Source organism: Amblyomma americanum, chromosome 9 (genome assembly GCF_052857255.1).
Source record: "Amblyomma americanum isolate KBUSLIRL-KWMA chromosome 9, ASM5285725v1, whole genome shotgun sequence".
Lineage (NCBI taxonomy): Eukaryota > Metazoa > Arthropoda > Arachnida > Ixodida > Ixodidae > Amblyomma > Amblyomma americanum.
The window spans coordinates 43,992,030-44,010,001 of record NC_135505.1 but is presented as its reverse complement, the minus strand read 5'-3'; positions in this window follow the sequence as shown (position 1 = coordinate 44,010,001).

Sequence of the window (17,972 nt, the reverse complement as noted above, 5' to 3'; positions counted from 1 at the left end):
ACAAGAAGTTTCTTCAACACGAAGTTTTTACAACACGAAGTTTCTACAACACGCAGTTTCTCCAACACAGAGTTTCTCCAACATAAAGTTTCTCCAACACAGAGTTTCTATAACACGGAGATTTTCCAACACGGAGTTTATCCAACACGAAGTTTCTCCAACACAGTTTCTCCAGCACGGAGTTTCTCCAACACGAAGTGTCTTCAAAACGGAGTTTCTCTAACACGAAATTTTTTCAACACGGAGTTTCTAGAACACGGTGTTTCTCCAACACGGAGTTTCTCCAACACGGAGTTTTTTCAACACGGAGTTTCTAGAACACTGTGTTTCTCCAACACGGAGTTTCTCCAACACGGAGTTTCACTAAGAAAGACTTTCTGCAACAAGAAGTTTCTCCAACACGAAGTTTCTCTGACACGCAGTTTCTCCAATACGGAGTTTCCCCAACACGCAGTTTCTCCAACACAAAGTTTCTCCAACACGGAGTTTCCCCAACACGAAGTTTCTCCAACACGAAATTTCTCCAAAACGGAGTTTCTCCAACACGGAGTTTCTCCAATAAGGCGTTTCTGCAACGCGGAGCTTCTCCAGCACGGAGTTTCTCAAACACGGAGTTTCTCCAACGCGGAGTTTCTCCAACACGGAGTTTCTCCAGCATGGAGTTTCTCCAACACGGAGTTTCTCCAACACGAAGTTTCTCCAACACGGAGTTTCTACAACACTGAGTTTCTTCAATTCGGAGTTTCCCCAACAAGGAGTTTCATCAGCACGAAGTTTCTCCAACACGAAGTTTCTCCGACAAGGAGTTTCTCCAAAACGATGTTTCTCCGACGCGGAGTTTCTCCGACACGGAGTTTCTCCAACACGGAGTTTATCCAACACGGAGTTTAACCAAAACGGATTTCTCCAACACGGAGTTTCTGCAACACGCAGTTTCTCCAACACGGAGTTTCTACAACACGGAGTTTCTCCAACACGAAGTTTCTCCAACACAGAGTTTCTACAACACCGTGTTTCTACAACACGGAGTTTCTAGAACGCGGAGTTTCTCCAACACGGAGTTTCTCCAACACAGACTTTCTCCTACACGGAGTTTCTCCAACACGGAGTTTCTCCAACAAGGAGTTCCTCCAACAAGGAGTTTCTCGAACACGGAGTTTCTCCAACACGGAGTATCTCCAACACGGAATTTCTCCAACACGGAGTTTCTCCAACAAGGAGTTTCTCCAACAAAGAGATTCTTCAACAAGGAGTTTCTCCAACAAGGAGTTTCTCCAGCACGTAGTTTCCCCAACACGAAGTTTCTCCAACACGGAGTTTCTCCAACACGGAGTTTCTCCGACACGGAGTTTCTCCAACACGGAGTTTCTCCAACAAGGAGTTTCTCCAACACGGAGTTTCCCCAACACGAAGTTTCTCCAACACGGAATTTCCCCAACACGGAGTTTTTCCAACAAGGATTTTCCCCAACACGGAGTTTCTCCAACAAGGAGTTTCTCCTACATGGAGTTTCTCCAACACAGAATTTCCCCAACATGGAGTTTCTCCAACAAGAAATATCTCCAACAAAGAGTTTCTCCGACAAGGAGTTTCTCCAACACAAAGTTTCTCAAACACCGAGTTTCTCCGACACGGAGTTTCCCCAACACGGAGTTTCTCCAACACAGAGTTTCTCCATTACGGAGTTTCTACAACACCGAGTTTCCCCAACACAGAGTTTCTCCACCACGAATTTTCTCCAATACGGAGTTTCTCCAACACGGAGTATCTCCAACAAGGAGTTTCACCAACAAGAAGTTTCTCAAACCCAGAGTTTCTCCGACACAGATTTTCTCCAACACGGAGTTTCTACAACACGGATTTCCTACAACATGGTGTTTCTCCAACACAGAGTTTCTCCAACACTGAGTTTCTTCAACACGGAGTTTCTCCAACACGGAGTTTCTCCCACACGAAGTTTCTCCAACACGGAGTTTCCCAAACACGGAGTTTTTCCAACAAGGAGTTTCTCCAAAACGGAGTATGTCCAACACGGAGTTTCTCCAACACGGAAATTCTCCAACACGAAGTTCTCCAAAACAGAATTTCTCCAACACGGATTTTCCCCAACACGGAGTTTCTCCAACAAGGAGTTTCTCCTACATGGAGTTTCTCCAACACGGAATTTCTCCAACACGGAGTTTCTCCAACAAAGAATTTCTCCAACAAAGAGTTTCTCCGACAAGGAGTTTCTCCAACACAAAGTTTCTCGAACACCGAGTTTCTCCGACATGGAGTTTCCGAAACACGGAGTTTCTCCAACACGGAGTTTCCCCAACACGGAGTTTCTCCAACACAGAGTTTCTCTATTACGGAGTTTCTACAACACGGAGTTTCCCCAACACAGTTTCTCCAACACGAATTTTCTCCAACACGGAGTTTCTCCAACACGGAGTATCTCCAACAAGGAGTTTCACCAACAAGAAGTTTCTCCAACGCGGAGTTTCTCCGACACGGAGTTTCTCCAACACGGAGTTTCTACAACACGGATTTTCTACAACACGCAGTTTCTCCAACACAGAGTTTCTCCAACACTGATTTTCTTCAACACGGAGTTTCTCCAACACGGAGTTTCTATCTACAACACGGAGTTTCTACAACACAGTGTTTCTCCAACACGGAGTTTCTCCAACACGGAGTTTCTCCAACACGGAGATTCTCAGACACGGAGTTTCTCCAACAAGGAGTTCCTCCAACACGGAGTTTCTCCAACACGGAGTTTCTACAACACGGATTTTCTACAACATGGAGTTTCTCCAACACGGAGTTTCTCCAACACGGAGTTTCTCCAACACGGAGTTTCCCCAACACGAAGTTTCCGAAATACGAAGTTTCTCCAACACGGAGTTTCCCCAACACGGAGTTTCTATAACACGGAGTTTCTCCAACAGGGAGTTTCTCCAACAGGGAGTTTCTCCAACAGGGAGTTGCTCCAACACGGAGTTTCTCCAACAAGGAGTTTCATCAACACGAAGTTTCTCCAACACGGAGTTTCTCCAACACGAAGTTTCTCCGACAAGGAGTTTCTCCAAAACGATGTTTCTCCGACACGGAGTTTCTCAGACACGGAGTTTCTCCAACACGGAGTTTATCCAACACGGAGTTTCTCCAACACGGAGTTTCTACAACACGGAGTTTCTCCAACACGAAGTTTCTCCAACACAGAGTTTCTACAACACCGCGTTTCTACAACACGGAGTTTCCCAAACACGGAGTTTTTCCAACAAGGAGTTTCTCCAAAACGGAGTATGTCCAACACGGAGTTTCTCCAACACGGAAATTCTCCAACACGAAGTTCTCCAAAACAGAATTTCTCCAACACGGATTTTCTCCAACACGGAGTTTCTCCAACAAGGAGTTTCTCCTACATGGAGTTTCTCCAACACGGAATTTCTCCAACACGGAGTTTCTCCAACAAAGAATTTCTCCAACAAAGAGTTTCTCCGACAAGGAGTTTCTCCAACACAAAGTTTCTCGAACACCGAGTTTCTCCGACATGGAGTTTCCGAAACACAGAGTTTCTCCAAAACGGAGTTTCCCCAACACGGAGTTTCTCCAACACAGAGTTTCTCTATTACGGAGTTTCTACAACACGGAGTTTCCCCAACACAGTTTCTCCAAAACGAATTTTCTCCAACACGGAGTTTCTCCAACACGGAGTATCTCCAACAAGGAGTTTCACCAACAAGAAGTTTCTCCAACGCGGAGTTTCTCCGACACGGAGTTTCTCCAACACGGAGTTTCTACAACACGAATTTTCTACAACACGCAGTTTCTCCAACACAGAGTTTCTCCAACACTGATTTTCTTCAACACGGAGTTTCTCCAACACGGAGTTTCTATCTACAACACGGAGTTTCTACAACACAGTGTTTCTCCAACACGGAGTTTCTCCAACACGGAGTTTCTCCAACACGGAGATTCTCAGACACGGAGTTTCTCCAACAAGGAGTTCCTCCAACACGGAGTTTCTCCAGCACGGAGTTTCTACAACACGGATTTTCTACAACATGGAGTTTCTCCAACACGGAGTTTCTCCAACACGGAGTTTCTCTAACACGGAGTTTCCCCAACACGAAGTTTCCGAAATACGAAGTTTCTCCAACACGGAGTTTCCCCAACACGGAGTTTCTATAACACGGAGTTTCTCCAACAGGGAGTTTCTCCAACAGGGAGTTTCTCCAACAGGGAGTTGCTCCAACACGGAGTTTCTCCAACAAGGAGTTTCATCAACACGAAGTTTCTCCAACACGGAGTTTCTCCAACACGAAGTTTCTCCGACAAGGAGTTTCTCCAAAACGATGTTTCTCCGACACGGAGTTTCTCCGACACGGAGTTTCTCCAACACGGAGTTTATCCAACACGGAGTTTCTCCAACACATAGTTTCTACAACACGGAGTTTCTCCAACACGAAGTTTCTCCAACACAGAGTTTCTACAACACCGCTTTTCTACAACACGGAGTTTCTAGAACACGGAGTTTCTCCAACAAGGAGTTTCTCCAACACAGACTTTCTCCTACACGGAGTATCTCCAACACGGAATTTCTCCAACACGGAGTTTCTCCAACAAGGAGTTTCTCCAACAAAGAGATTCTTCAACAAGGAGTTTCTCCGACAAGGAGTTTCTCCAGCACGTAGTTTCCCCAACACGAAGTTTCTCCAACACGGAGTTTCTCCAACACGGAGTTTCTCCGACACGGAGTTTCTCCAACACGGAGTTTCTCCAACAAGGAGTTTCTCCAACACGGAGTTTCCCCAACACGAAGTTTCTCGAACACGGAGTTTCCCCAACACGCAGTTTTTCCAACAAGGAGTTTCTCCAAAACGGAGTTTCTCCAACACGGAGTTTCTCCAACACGGAAATTCTCCAACACGACGTTTCTCCAACACGGAGTTTCTCCAACACGGATATTCCCCAACACGGAGTTTCTCCAACAAGGAATTTCTCCTACATGGAGTTTCTCCAACACAGAATTTCCCCAACACGGAGTTTCTCCAACAAGAAATATCTCCAACAAAGTGTTTCTCCGACAAGGATTTTCTCCAACACAAAGTTTCTCCAACACCGAGTTTCTCCGACACGGAGTTTCCCCAACACGTAGTTTCTCCAACACAGAGTTTCTCCATTACGGAGTTTCTACAACACCGAGTTTCCCCAACACAGAGTTTCTCCAACACGAATTTTCTCCAATACGAATTTTCTCCAACACGGAGTATCTCCAACAAGGAGTTTCACCAACAAGAAGTTTCTCAAACCCGGAGTTTCTCCGACACGGATTTTCTCCAACACGGAGTTTCTACAACACGGATTTTCTACAACATGGTGTTTCTCCAACACCGAGTTTCTCCAACACTGAGTTTCTTCAACACGGAGTTTCTCCAACACGGAGTTTCTCCCACGCGAAGTTTCTCCAACACGGTGTTTCCCAAACACGGAGTTTTTCCAACAAGGAGTTTCTCCAAAACGGAGTATGTCCAACACGGAGTTTCTCCAACACGGAAATTCTCCAACACGAAGTTCTCCAAAACAGAATTTCTCCAACACGGATTTTCCCCAACACGGAGTTTCTCCAACAAGGAGTTTCTCCTACATGGAGTTTCTCCAACACAGTATTTCTCCAACACGGAGTATCTCCAACAAGGAGTTTCACCAACAAGAAGTTTCACCAACGCGGAGTTTCTCCGACAGGGAGTTTCTCCAACACGGAGTTTGTACAACACGGATTTTCTACAACACGCAGTTTCTCCAACACAGAGTTTCTCCAACACTGATTTTCTTCAACACGGAGTTTCTCCAACGCGGAGTTTCTATCTACAACACAGATTTTCTTCAACACGGAGTTTCTCCAACACGGAGATTCTCAGACACGGAGTTTCTCCAACAAGGAGTTTCTCCAACACGGAGTTTCTCCAACACGGAGTTTCTACAACACGGATTTTCTACAACATGGAGTTTCTCCAACACGGAGTTTCTCCAACACGGAGTTTCCCCAACACGAAATTTCCGAAATACGAAGTTTCTCCAACACGGAGTTTCCCCAGCACGGAGTTTCTATAACACGGAGTTTCTCCAACAGGGAGTTTCTCCAACAGGGAGTTGCTCCAAAACGGAGTTTCTCCAAAACGGAGTTTCTCCAACACGGAGTTTCCACAGCATGGAGTTTCTCCAACACGAAGTTTCTCCAACACGGAGTTTATCCAACACGGTGTTTCTCCAACAAGGAGTTTCTTCAAAACGGAGTTTCTCCAACACGAAGTTTCTACAACACGGAGTTTCTACAACACGGATTTTCTACAACACGAAGTTTCTCCAACACAGAGTTTCTCCAACACTGAGGTTCTTCAACACGGAGTTTCTCCAACACGGAGTTTCTCCCACACGAAGTTTCTCCAACACGCAGTTTCTAAAACACGGAGTTTCTATCTACAACACTGAGTTTCTACAACACAGTGTTTCTCCAACACGGAATTTCTCCAACACGGAGTTTCTCCAACACGGAGATTCTCCAACACGGAGTTTCTCCAACAAGGAGTTCCTCCAAAAAGGAGTTTCTCCAACACAGGGTTTCTCCAACACGGAATTTCTCCAACACGGAGTTTCTCCAACACGGAGTTTCTCCAACACGGAGTTTCCCCAACACGAAGTTTCCGAAATACGAGGTTTCTCCAACACGGAGTTTCCCCAACACGGAGTTTCTCTAACAGGGAGTTTCTCCAACAGGGAGGTTCTCCGGCAGGGAGTTGCTCCAACACGGAGTTTCTACAAAACGGAGTTTCTCCAACACGGAGTTTCTCCAACACGGAGTTTATCCAACACGGTGTTTTTCCAACAAGAAGTTTCTTCAACACGAAGTTTTTACAACACGAAGTTTCTACAACACGCAGTTTCTCCAACACAGAGTTTCTATAACACGGAGATTCTCCAACACGGAGTTTATCCAACACGAAGTTTCTCCAACACAGTTTCTCCAGCACGGAGTTTCTACAACACGAAGTTTCTTCAAAAGGGAGTTTCTCCAACACGGAATTTCCCCAATACGAAGTTTCTCCAACACGGAGTTTCCCCAACACGGAGTTCTCCAACACGGAGTTTCTCCAACACGAAGTTTCTGCAAAACGGAGTTTCTCCTACACGGAGTTGCTCCAACGTAGAGTTTCTACAACACGGAGTTTCTAAAACACTGAGTATCCCCAACACGGAGTTTCTCCAACACGTATTTTTTCCAACACAGAGTTTCTAATACACGGAGTTTCTCCAACAAGGAGTTTCTCCAACAAGGAGTTTCACCAACACGGAGTTTCACCAAAACGGAGTTTCTCCAACACGGAATTTCTCCAACACGGAGTTTCTCCGACACGGACTTTTTCCAACACGGAGTTTCTCCGACCCGGAGTTTCTACGACACGGAATTTCTCCAACACGGAGTTTCTCCAACACGGAGTTTCTCGAACACGGAGTTACTCCAGCACGGAGGTTCTCCAACACGGAGTTTCTCCAACACGGAGTCTCTCCGACAGGGAGTTTCTCCGACACGGAGTTTCTTCGACACGAAGTTTCTCCGACACGGAGTGTCTTCAACACGGTGTTTCTACAAGACGGAGTTTCTCCAACAAGGAGTTTCTCCAACAAAGAATTTCTGCAACAAGGAGTTTCTCCAACACGGTCTTCCTCCAACACGGAGTTTCTCCAGCACGGAGTGTCCCCAACACAGAGTTTCCCCAACACGAAGTTTCTCCAACACGGAGTTTCCCCAACACGAAGTTTTTCCAACAAGGAGTTTCTCCAAAACATAGTTTCTCCAACACGGAGTTTCTCCAACACGAAAATTCTCCAACACGAAGTTTATCCAACACAGTTTCTCCAGCACGGAGTTTCTCCATCACGAAGTTTCTTCAAAACGGAGTTTCTCCAACACGAAGTTTCTCCAACACGGAGTTTCTACAACACGGATTTTCTACAACACGGAGTTTCTCCAACACAGAGTTTCTCCAACACTGAGTTTCTTCAACACGGAGTTTCTCCAACACGGAGTTTCTCCCACACGAAGTTTCTCCAACACGGAGTTTCTAAAACACGGAGTTTCTATCTACAACACGGAGTTTCTACAACACAGTGTTTCTCCAACACGGAATTTCTCCAACACGGAGTTTCTCCAACACGGAGATTCTCCAACACGGAGTTTCTCCAACAAGGAGTTCCTCCAAAAAGGAGTTTCTCCAACACAGGGTTTCTCCAAACACGGAATTTCTCCAACACGGAATTTCTCCAACACGGAGTTTCCCCAACACGAAGTTTCCGAAATACGAAGTTTCTCCAACACGGAGTTTCCCCAACACGGAGTTTCTCTAACACGGAGTTTCTCCAACAGGGAGGTTCTCCAACAGGGAGTTGCTCCAACACGGAGTTTCTACAAAACGGAGTTTCTCCAACACGGAGTTTCTCCAACACGGAGTTTATCCAACACGGTGTTTCTCCAACAAGAAGTTTCTTCAACACGAAGTTTTTACAACACGAAGTTTCTACAACACGCAGTTTCTCCAACACAGAGTTTCTCCAACATGGAGTTTCTCCAACACAGAGTTTCTATAACACGGAGATTTTCCAACACGGAGTTTATCCAACACGAAGTTTCTCCAACACAGTTTCTCCAGCACGGAGTTTCTCCAACACGAAGTGTCTTCAAAACGGAGTTTCTCTAACACGAAATTTTTTCAACACGGAGTTTCTAGAACACGGTGTTTCTCCAACACGGAGTTTCTCCAACACGGAGTTTTTTCAACACGGAGTTTCTAGAACACTGTGTTTCTCCAACACGAAGTTTCTCCAACACGGAGTTTCACTAAGAAAGACTTTCTGCAACAAGAAGTTTCTCCAACACGAAGTTTCTCTGACACGCAGTTTCTCCAATACGGAGTTTCCCCAACACGCAGTTTCTCCAACACGAAGTTTCTCCAACACGGAGTTTCCCCAACACGAAGTTTCTCCAACACGAAATTTCTCCAAAACGGAGTTTCTCCAACAGGGAGTTTCTCCAACTCGGAGTTTCTCCAAGACAGAGTTTCTCCAATACGGAGATTCTCCAACACGGAGTTTCTCCAATAAGGCGTTTCTGCAACGCGGAGCTTCTCCAGCACGGAGTTTCTCAAACACGGAGTTTCTCCAACGCGGAGTTTCTCCAACACGGAGTTTCTCCAGCATGGAGTTTCTCCAACACGGAGTTTCTCCAACACGAAGTTTCTCCAACACGGAGTTTCTACAACACTGAGTTTCTTCAATTCGGAGTTTCCCCAACAAGGAGTTTCATCAACACGGAGTTTCTCCAACACGGAGTTTCTACAACACGGATTTTCTACAACATGGAGTTTCTCCAACACGGAGTTTCTCCAACACGGAGTTTCCCCAACACGAAATTTCCGAAATACGAAGTTTCTCCAACACGGAGTTTCCCCAACACGGAGTTTCTATAACACGGAGTTTCTCCAACAGGGAGTTTCTCCAACAGGGAGTTGCTCCAAAACGGAGTTTCTCCAAAACGGAGTTTCTCCAACACGGAGTTTCCACAGCATGGAGTTTCTCCAACACGAAGTTTCTCCAACACGGAGTTTATCCAACACGGTGTTTCTCCAACAAGGAGTTTCTTCAAAACGGAGTTTCTCCAACACGAAGTTTCTACAACACGGAGTTTCTACAACACGGATTTTCTACAACACGGAGTTTCTCCAACACAGAGTTTCTCCAACACTGAGGTTCTTCAACACGGAGTTTCTCCAACACGGAGTTTCTCCCACACGAAGTTTCTCCAACACGCAGTTTCTAAAACACGGAGTTTCTATCTACAACACTGAGTTTCTACAACACAGTGTTTCTCCAACACGGAATTTCTCCAACACGGAGTTTCTCCAACACGGAGATTCTCCAACACGGAGTTTCTCCAACAAGGAGTTCCTCCAAAAAGGAGTTTCTCCAACACAGGGTTTCTCCAACACGGAATTTCTCCAACACGGAGTTTCTCCAACACGGAGTTTCCCCAACACGAAGTTTCCGAAATACGAAGTTTCTCCAACACGGAGTTTCCCCAACACGGAGTTTCTCTAACAGGGAGTTTCTCCAACAGGGAGGTTCTCCGACAGGGAGTTGCTCCAACACGGAGTTTCTACAAAACGGAGTTTCTCCAACACGGAGTTTCTCCAACACGGAGTTTATCCAACACGGTGTTTTTCCAACAAGAAGTTTCTTCAACACGAAGTTTTTACAACACGAAGTTTCTACAACACGCAGTTTCTCCAACACAGAGTTTCTATAACACGGAGATTCTCCAACACGGAGTTTATCCAACACGAAGTTTCTCCAACACAGTTTCTCCAGCACGGAGTTTCTACAACACGAAGTTTCTTCAAAAGGGAGTTTCTCCAACACGGAATTTCCCCAATACGAAGTTTCTCCAACACGGAGTTTCCCCAACACGGAGTTCTCCAACACGGAGTTTCTCCAACACGAAGTTTCTGCAAAACGGAGTTTCTCCTACACGGAGTTGCTCCAACGTAGAGTTTCTACAACACGGAGTTTCTAAAACACGGAGTATCCCCAACACGGAGTTTCTCCAACACGTATTTTTTCCAACACAGAGTTTCTAATACACGGAGTTTCTCCAACAAGGAGTTTCTCCAACAAGGAGTTTCACCAACACGGAGTTTCACCAAAACGGAGTTTCTCCAACACGGAATTTCTCCAACACGGAGTTTCTCCGACACGGACTTTTTCCAACACGGAGTTTCTCCGACCCGGAGTTTCTACGACACGGGATTTCTCCAACACGGAGTTTCTCCAACACGGAGTTTCTCGAACACGGAGTTACTCCAGCACGGAGGTTCTCCAACACGGAATTTCTCCAACACGGAGTCTCTCCGACAGGGAGTTTCTCCGACACGGAGTTTCTTCGACACGAAGTTTCTCCGACACGGAGTGTCTTCAACACGGTGTTTCTACAAGACGGAGTTTCTCCAACAAGGAGTTTCTCCAACAAAGAATTTCTGCAACAAGGAGTTTCTCCAACACGGTCTTCCTCCAACACGGAGTTTCTCCAACACGGAGTGTCCCCAACACGGAGTTTCCCCAACACGAAGTTTCTTCAACACGGAGTTTCCCCAACACGAAGTTTTTCCAACAAGGAGTTTCTCCAAAACATAGTTTCTCCAACACGGAGTTTCTCCAACACGAAAATTCTCCAACACGAAGTTTATCCAACACAGTTTCTCCAGCACGGAGTTTCTCCATCACGAAGTTTCTTCAAAACGGAGTTTCTCCAACACGAAGTTTCTCCAACACGGAATTTCTACAACACGGATTTTCTACAACACGGAGTTTCTCCAACTCAGAGTTTCTCCAACACTGAGTTTCTTCAACACGGAGTTTGTTCAACACGGAGTTTCTCCCACACGAAGTTTCTCCAACACGGAGTTTCTAAAACACGGAGTTTCTATCTACAACACGGAGTTTCTACAACACAGTGTTTCTCCAACACGGAATTTCTCCAACACGGAGTTTCTCCAACACGGAGATTCTCCAACACGGAGTTTCTCCAACAAGGAGTTCCTCCAAAAAGGAGTTTCTCCAACACAGGGTTTCTCCAAACACGGAATTTCTCCAACACGGAATTTCTCCAACACGGAGTTTCCCCAACACGAAGTTTCCGAAATACGAAGTTTCTCCAACACGGAGTTTCCCCAACACGGAGTTTCTCTAACCCGGAGTTTCTCCAACAGGGAGGTTCTCCAACAGGGAGTTGCTCCAACACGGAGTTTTTACAAAACGGAGTTTCTCCAACACGGAGTTTCTCCAACACGGAGTTTATCCAACACGGTGTTTCTCCAACAAGAAGTTTCTTCAACACGAAGTTTTTACAACACGAAGTTTCTACAACACGCAGTTTCTCCAACACAGAGTTTCTCCAACATGGAGTTTCTCCAACACAGAGTTTCTATAACACGGAGATTTTCCAACACGGAGTTTATCCAACACGAAGTTTCTCCAACACAGTTTCTCCAGCATGGAGTTTCTCCAACACGAAGTGTCTTCAAAACGGAGTTTCTCTAACACCAAATTTTTTCAACACGGAGTTTCTAGAACACGGTGTTTCTCCAACACGGAGTTTCTCCAACACGGAGTTTCACTAAGAAAGACTTTCTGCAACAAGAAGTTTCTCCAACACGAAGTTTCTCTGACACGCAGTTTCTCCAATACGGAGTTTCCCCAACACGCAGTTTCTCCAACACGAAGTTTCTCCAACACGGAGTTTCCCCAACACGAAGTTTCTCCAACACGAAATTTCTCCAAAACGGAGTTTCTCCAACACGGAGTTTCTCCAACTGGGAGTTTCTCCAAGACAGAGTTTCTCCAATACGGAGATTCTCCAACACGGAGTTTCTCCAATAAGGCGTTTCTGCAACGCGGAGCTTCTCCAGCACGGAGTTTCTCAAACACGGAGTTTCTCCAACGCGGAGTTTCTCCAACACGGAGTTTCTCCAGCATGGAGTTTCTCCAACACGGAGTTTCTCCAACACGAACTTTCTCCAACACGGAGTTTCTACAACACTGAGTTTCTTCAATTCGGAGTTTCCCCAACAAGGAGTTTCATCAACACGAAGTTTCTCCAACACGGAGTTTCTCCAACACGAAGTTTCTCCTACAAGGAGTTTCTCCAAAACGATGTTTCTCCGACACGGAGTTTCTCCGACACGGAGTTTCTCCAACACGGAGTTTAACCAAAACGGATTTCTCCAACACGGAGTTTCTGCAACACGCAGTTTCTCCAACACGGAGTTTCTACAACACGGAGTTTCTCCAACACGAAGTTTCTCCAACACAGAGTTTCTACAACACCGTGTTTCTACAACACGGAGTTTCTAGAACGCGGAGTTTCTCCAACACGGAGTTTCTCCAACACAGACTTTCTCCTACACGGAGTTTCTCCAACACGGAGTTTCTCCAACAAGGAGTTCCTCCAACAAGGAGTTTCTCGAACACGGAGTTTCTCCAATACGGAGTTTCTCCAACACGGAGTATCTCCAACAAGGAGTTTCACCAACAAGAAGTTTCTCAAACCCAGAGTTTCTCCGACACAGATTTTCCCCAACACGGAGTTTCTCCAACACAGAGTTTCTCCATTACGGAGTTTCTACAACACCGAGTTTCCCCAACACAGAGTTTCTCCACCACGAATTTTCTCCAATACGGAGTTTCTCCAACACGGAGTATCTCCAACAAGGAGTTTCACCAACAAGAAGTTTCTCAAACCCAGAGTTTCTCCGACACAGATTTTCTCCAACACGGAGTTTCTACAACACGGATTTCCTACAACATGGTGTTTCTCCAACACAGAGTTTCTCCAACACTGAGTTTCTTCAACACGGAGTTTCTCCAACACGGAGTTTCTCCCACACGAAGTTTCTCCAACACGGAGTTTCCCAAACACGGAGTTTTTCCAACAAGGAGTTTCTCCAAAACGGAGTATGTCCAACACGGAGTTTCTCCAACACGGAAATTCTCCAACACGAAGTTCTCCAAAACAGAATTTCTCCAACACGGATTTTCCCCAACACGGAGTTTCTCCAACAAGGAGTTTCTCCTACATGGAGTTTCTCCAACACGGAATTTCTCCAACACGGAGTTTCTCCAACAAAGAATTTCTCCAACAAAGAGTTTCTCCGACAAGGAGTTTCTCCAACACAAAGTTTCTCGAACACCGAGTTTCTCCGACATGGAGTTTCCGAAACACGGAGTTTCTCCAACACGGAGTTTCCCCAACACGGAGTTTCTCCAACACAGAGTTTCTCTATTACGGAGTTTCTACAACACGGAGTTTCCCCAACACAGTTTCTCCAACACGAATTTTCTCCAACACGGAGTTTCTCCAACACGGAGTATCTCCAACAAGGAGTTTCACCAACAAGAAGTTTCTCCAACGCGGAGTTTCTCCGACACGGAGTTTCTCCAACACGGAGTTTCTACAACACGGATTTTCTACAACACGCAGTTTCTCCAACACAGAGTTTCTCCAACACTGATTTTCTTCAACACGGAGTTTCTCCAACACGGAGTTTCTATCTACAACACGGAGTTTCTACAACACAGTGTTTCTCCAACACGGAGTTTCTCCAACACGGAGTTTCTCCAACACGGAGATTCTCAGACACGGAGTTTCTCCAACAAGGAGTTCCTCCAACACGGAGTTTCTCCAACACGGAGTTTCTACAACACGGATTTTCTACAACATGGAGTTTCTCCAACACGGAGTTTCTCCAACACGGAGTTTCTCCAACACGGAGTTTCCCCAACACGAAGTTTCCGAAATACGAAGTTTCTCCAACACGGAGTTTCCCCAACACGGAGTTTCTATAACACGGAGTTTCTCCAACAGGGAGTTTCTCCAACAGGGAGTTTCTCCAACAGGGAGTTGCTCCAACACGGAGTTTCTCCAACAAGGAGTTTCATCAACACGAAGTTTCTCCAACACGGAGTTTCTCCAACACGAAGTTTCTCCGACAAGGAGTTTCTCCAAAACGATGTTTCTCCGACACGGAGTTTCTCAGACACGGAGTTTCTTCAACACGGAGTTTATCCAACACGGAGTTTCTCCAACACGGAGTTTCTACAACACGGAGTTTCTCCAACACGAAGTTTCTCCAACACAGAGTTTCTACAACACCGCGTTTCTACAACACGGAGTTTCCCAAACACGGAGTTTTTCCAACAAGGAGTTTCTCCAAAACGGAGTATGTCCAACACGGAGTTTCTCCAACACGGAAATTCTCCAACACGAAGTTCTCCAAAACAGAATTTCTCCAACACGGATTTTCTCCAACACGGAGTTTCTCCAACAAGGAGTTTCTCCTACATGGAGTTTCTCCAACACGGAATTTCTCCAACACGGAGTTTCTCCAACAAAGAATTTCTCCAACAAAGAGTTTCTCCGACAAGGAGTTTCTCCAACACAAAGTTTCTCGAACACCGAGTTTCTCCGACATGGAGTTTCCGAAACACAGAGTTTCTCCAAAACGGAGTTTCCCCAACACGGAGTTTCTCCAACACAGAGTTTCTCTATTACGGAGTTTCTACAACACGGAGTTTCCCCAACACAGTTTCTCCAAAACGAATTTTCTCCAACACGGAGTTTCTCCAACACGGAGTATCTCCAACAAGGAGTTTCACCAACAAGAAGTTTCTCCAACGCGGAGTTTCTCCGACACGGAGTTTCTCCAACACGGAGTTTCTACAACACGAATTTTCTACAACACGCAGTTTCTCCAACACAGAGTTTCTCCAACACTGATTTTCTTCAACACGGAGTTTCTCCAACACGGAGTTTCTATCTACAACACGGAGTTTCTACAACACAGTGTTTCTCCAACACGGAGTTTCTCCAACACGGAGTTTCTCCAACACGGAGATTCTCAGACACGGAGTTTCTCCAACAAGGAGTTCCTCCAACACGGAGTTTCTCCAGCACGGAGTTTCTACAACACGGATTTTCTACAACATGGAGTTTCTCCAACACGGAGTTTCTCCAACACGGAGTTTCTCTAACACGGAGTTTCCCCAACACGAAGTTTCCGAAATACGAAGTTTCTCCAACACGGAGTTTCCCCAACACGGAGTTTCTATAACACGGAGTTTCTCCAACAGGGAGTTTCTCCAACAGGGAGTTTCTCCAACAGGGAGTTGCTCCAACACGGAGTTTCTCCAACAAGGAGTTTCATCAACACGAAGTTTCTCCAACACGGAGTTTCTCCAACACGAAGTTTCTCCGACAAGGAGTTTCTCCAAAACGATGTTTCTCCGACACGGAGTTTCTCCGACACGGAGTTTCTCCAACACGGAGTTTATCCAACACGGAGTTTCTCCAACACATAGTTTCTACAACACGGAGTTTCTCCAACACGAAGTTTCTCCAACACAGAGTTTCTACAACACCGCTTTTCTACAACACGGAGTTTCTAGAACACGGAGTTTCTCCAACAAGGAGTTTCTCCAACACAGACTTTCTCCTACACGGAGTATCTCCAACACGGAATTTCTCCAACACGGAGTTTCTCCAACAAGGAGTTTCTCCAACAAAGAGATTCTTCAACAAGGAGTTTCTCCGACAAGGAGTTTCTCCAGCACGTAGTTTCCCCAACACGAAGTTTCTCCAACACGGAGTTTCTCCAACACGGAGTTTCTCCGACACGGAGTTTCTCCAACACGGAGTTTATCCAACACGAAGTTTCTCCAACACAGTTTCTCCAGCACGGAGTTTCTACAACACGAAGTTTCTTCAAAAGGGAGTTTCTCCAACACGGAATTTCCCCAATACGAAGTTTCTCCAACACGGAGTTTCCCCAACACGGAGTTCTCCAACACGGAGTTTCTCCAACACGAAGTTTCTGCAAAACGGAGTTTCTCCTACACGGAGTTGCTCCAACGTAGAGTTTCTACAACACGGAGTTTCTAAAACACGGAGTATCCCCAACACGGAGTTTCTCCAACACGTATTTTTTCCAACACAGAGTTTCTAATACACGGAGTTTCTCCAACAAGGAGTTTCTCCAACAAGGAGTTTCACCAACACGGAGTTTCACCAAAACGGAGTTTCTCCAACACGGAATTTCTCCAACACGGAGTTTCTCCGACACGGACTTTTTCCAACACGGAGTTTCTCCGACCCGGAGTTTCTACGACACGGGATTTCTCCAACACGGAGTTTCTCCAACACGGAGTTTCTCGAACACGGAGTTACTCCAGCACGGAGGTTCTCCAACACGGAATTTCTCCAACACGGAGTCTCTCCGACAGGGAGTTTCTCCGACACGGAGTTTCTTCGACACGAAGTTTCTCCGACACGGAGTGTCTTCAACACGGTGTTTCTACAAGACGGAGTTTCTCCAACAAGGAGTTTCTCCAACAAAGAATTTCTGCAACAAGGAGTTTCTCCAACACGGTCTTCCTCCAACACGGAGTTTCTCCAACACGGAGTGTCCCCAACACGGAGTTTCCCCAACACGAAGTTTCTTCAACACGGAGTTTCCCCAACACGAAGTTTTTCCAACAAGGAGTTTCTCCAAAACATAGTTTCTCCAACACGGAGTTTCTCCAACACGAAAATTCTCCAACACGAAGTTTATCCAACACAGTTTCTCCAGCACGGAGTTTCTCCATCACGAAGTTTCTTCAAAACGGAGTTTCTCCAACACGAAGTTTCTCCAACGCGGAATTTCTACAACACGGATTTTCTACAACACGGAGTTTCTCCAACTCAGAGTTTCTCCAACACTGAGTTTCTTCAACACGGAGTTTGTTCAACACGGAGTTTCTCCCACACGAAGTTTCTCCAACACGGAGTTTCTAAAACACGGAGTTTCTATCTACAACACGGAGTTTCTACAACACAGTGTTTCTCCAACACGGAATTTCTCCAACACGGAGTTTCTCCAACACGGAGATTCTCCAACACGGAGTTTCTCCAACAAGGAGTTCCTCCAAAAAGGAGTTTCTCCAACACAGGGTTTCTCCAAACACGGAATTTCTCCAACACGGAATTTCTCCAACACGGAGTTTCCCCAACACGAAGTTTCCGAAATACGAAGTTTCTCCAACACGGAGTTTCCCCAACACGGAGTTTCTCTAACCCGGAGTTTCTCCAACAGGGAGGTTCTCCAACAGGGAGTTGCTCCAACACGGAGTTTTTACAAAACGGAGTTTCTCCAACACGGAGTTTCTCCAACACGGAGTTTATCCAACACGGTGTTTCTCCAACAAGAAGTTTCTTCAACACGAAGTTTTTACAACACGAAGTTTCTACAACACGCAGTTTCTCCAACACAGAGTTTCTCCAACATGGAGTTTCTCCAACACAGAGTTTCTATAACACGGAGATTTTCCAACACGGAGTTTAT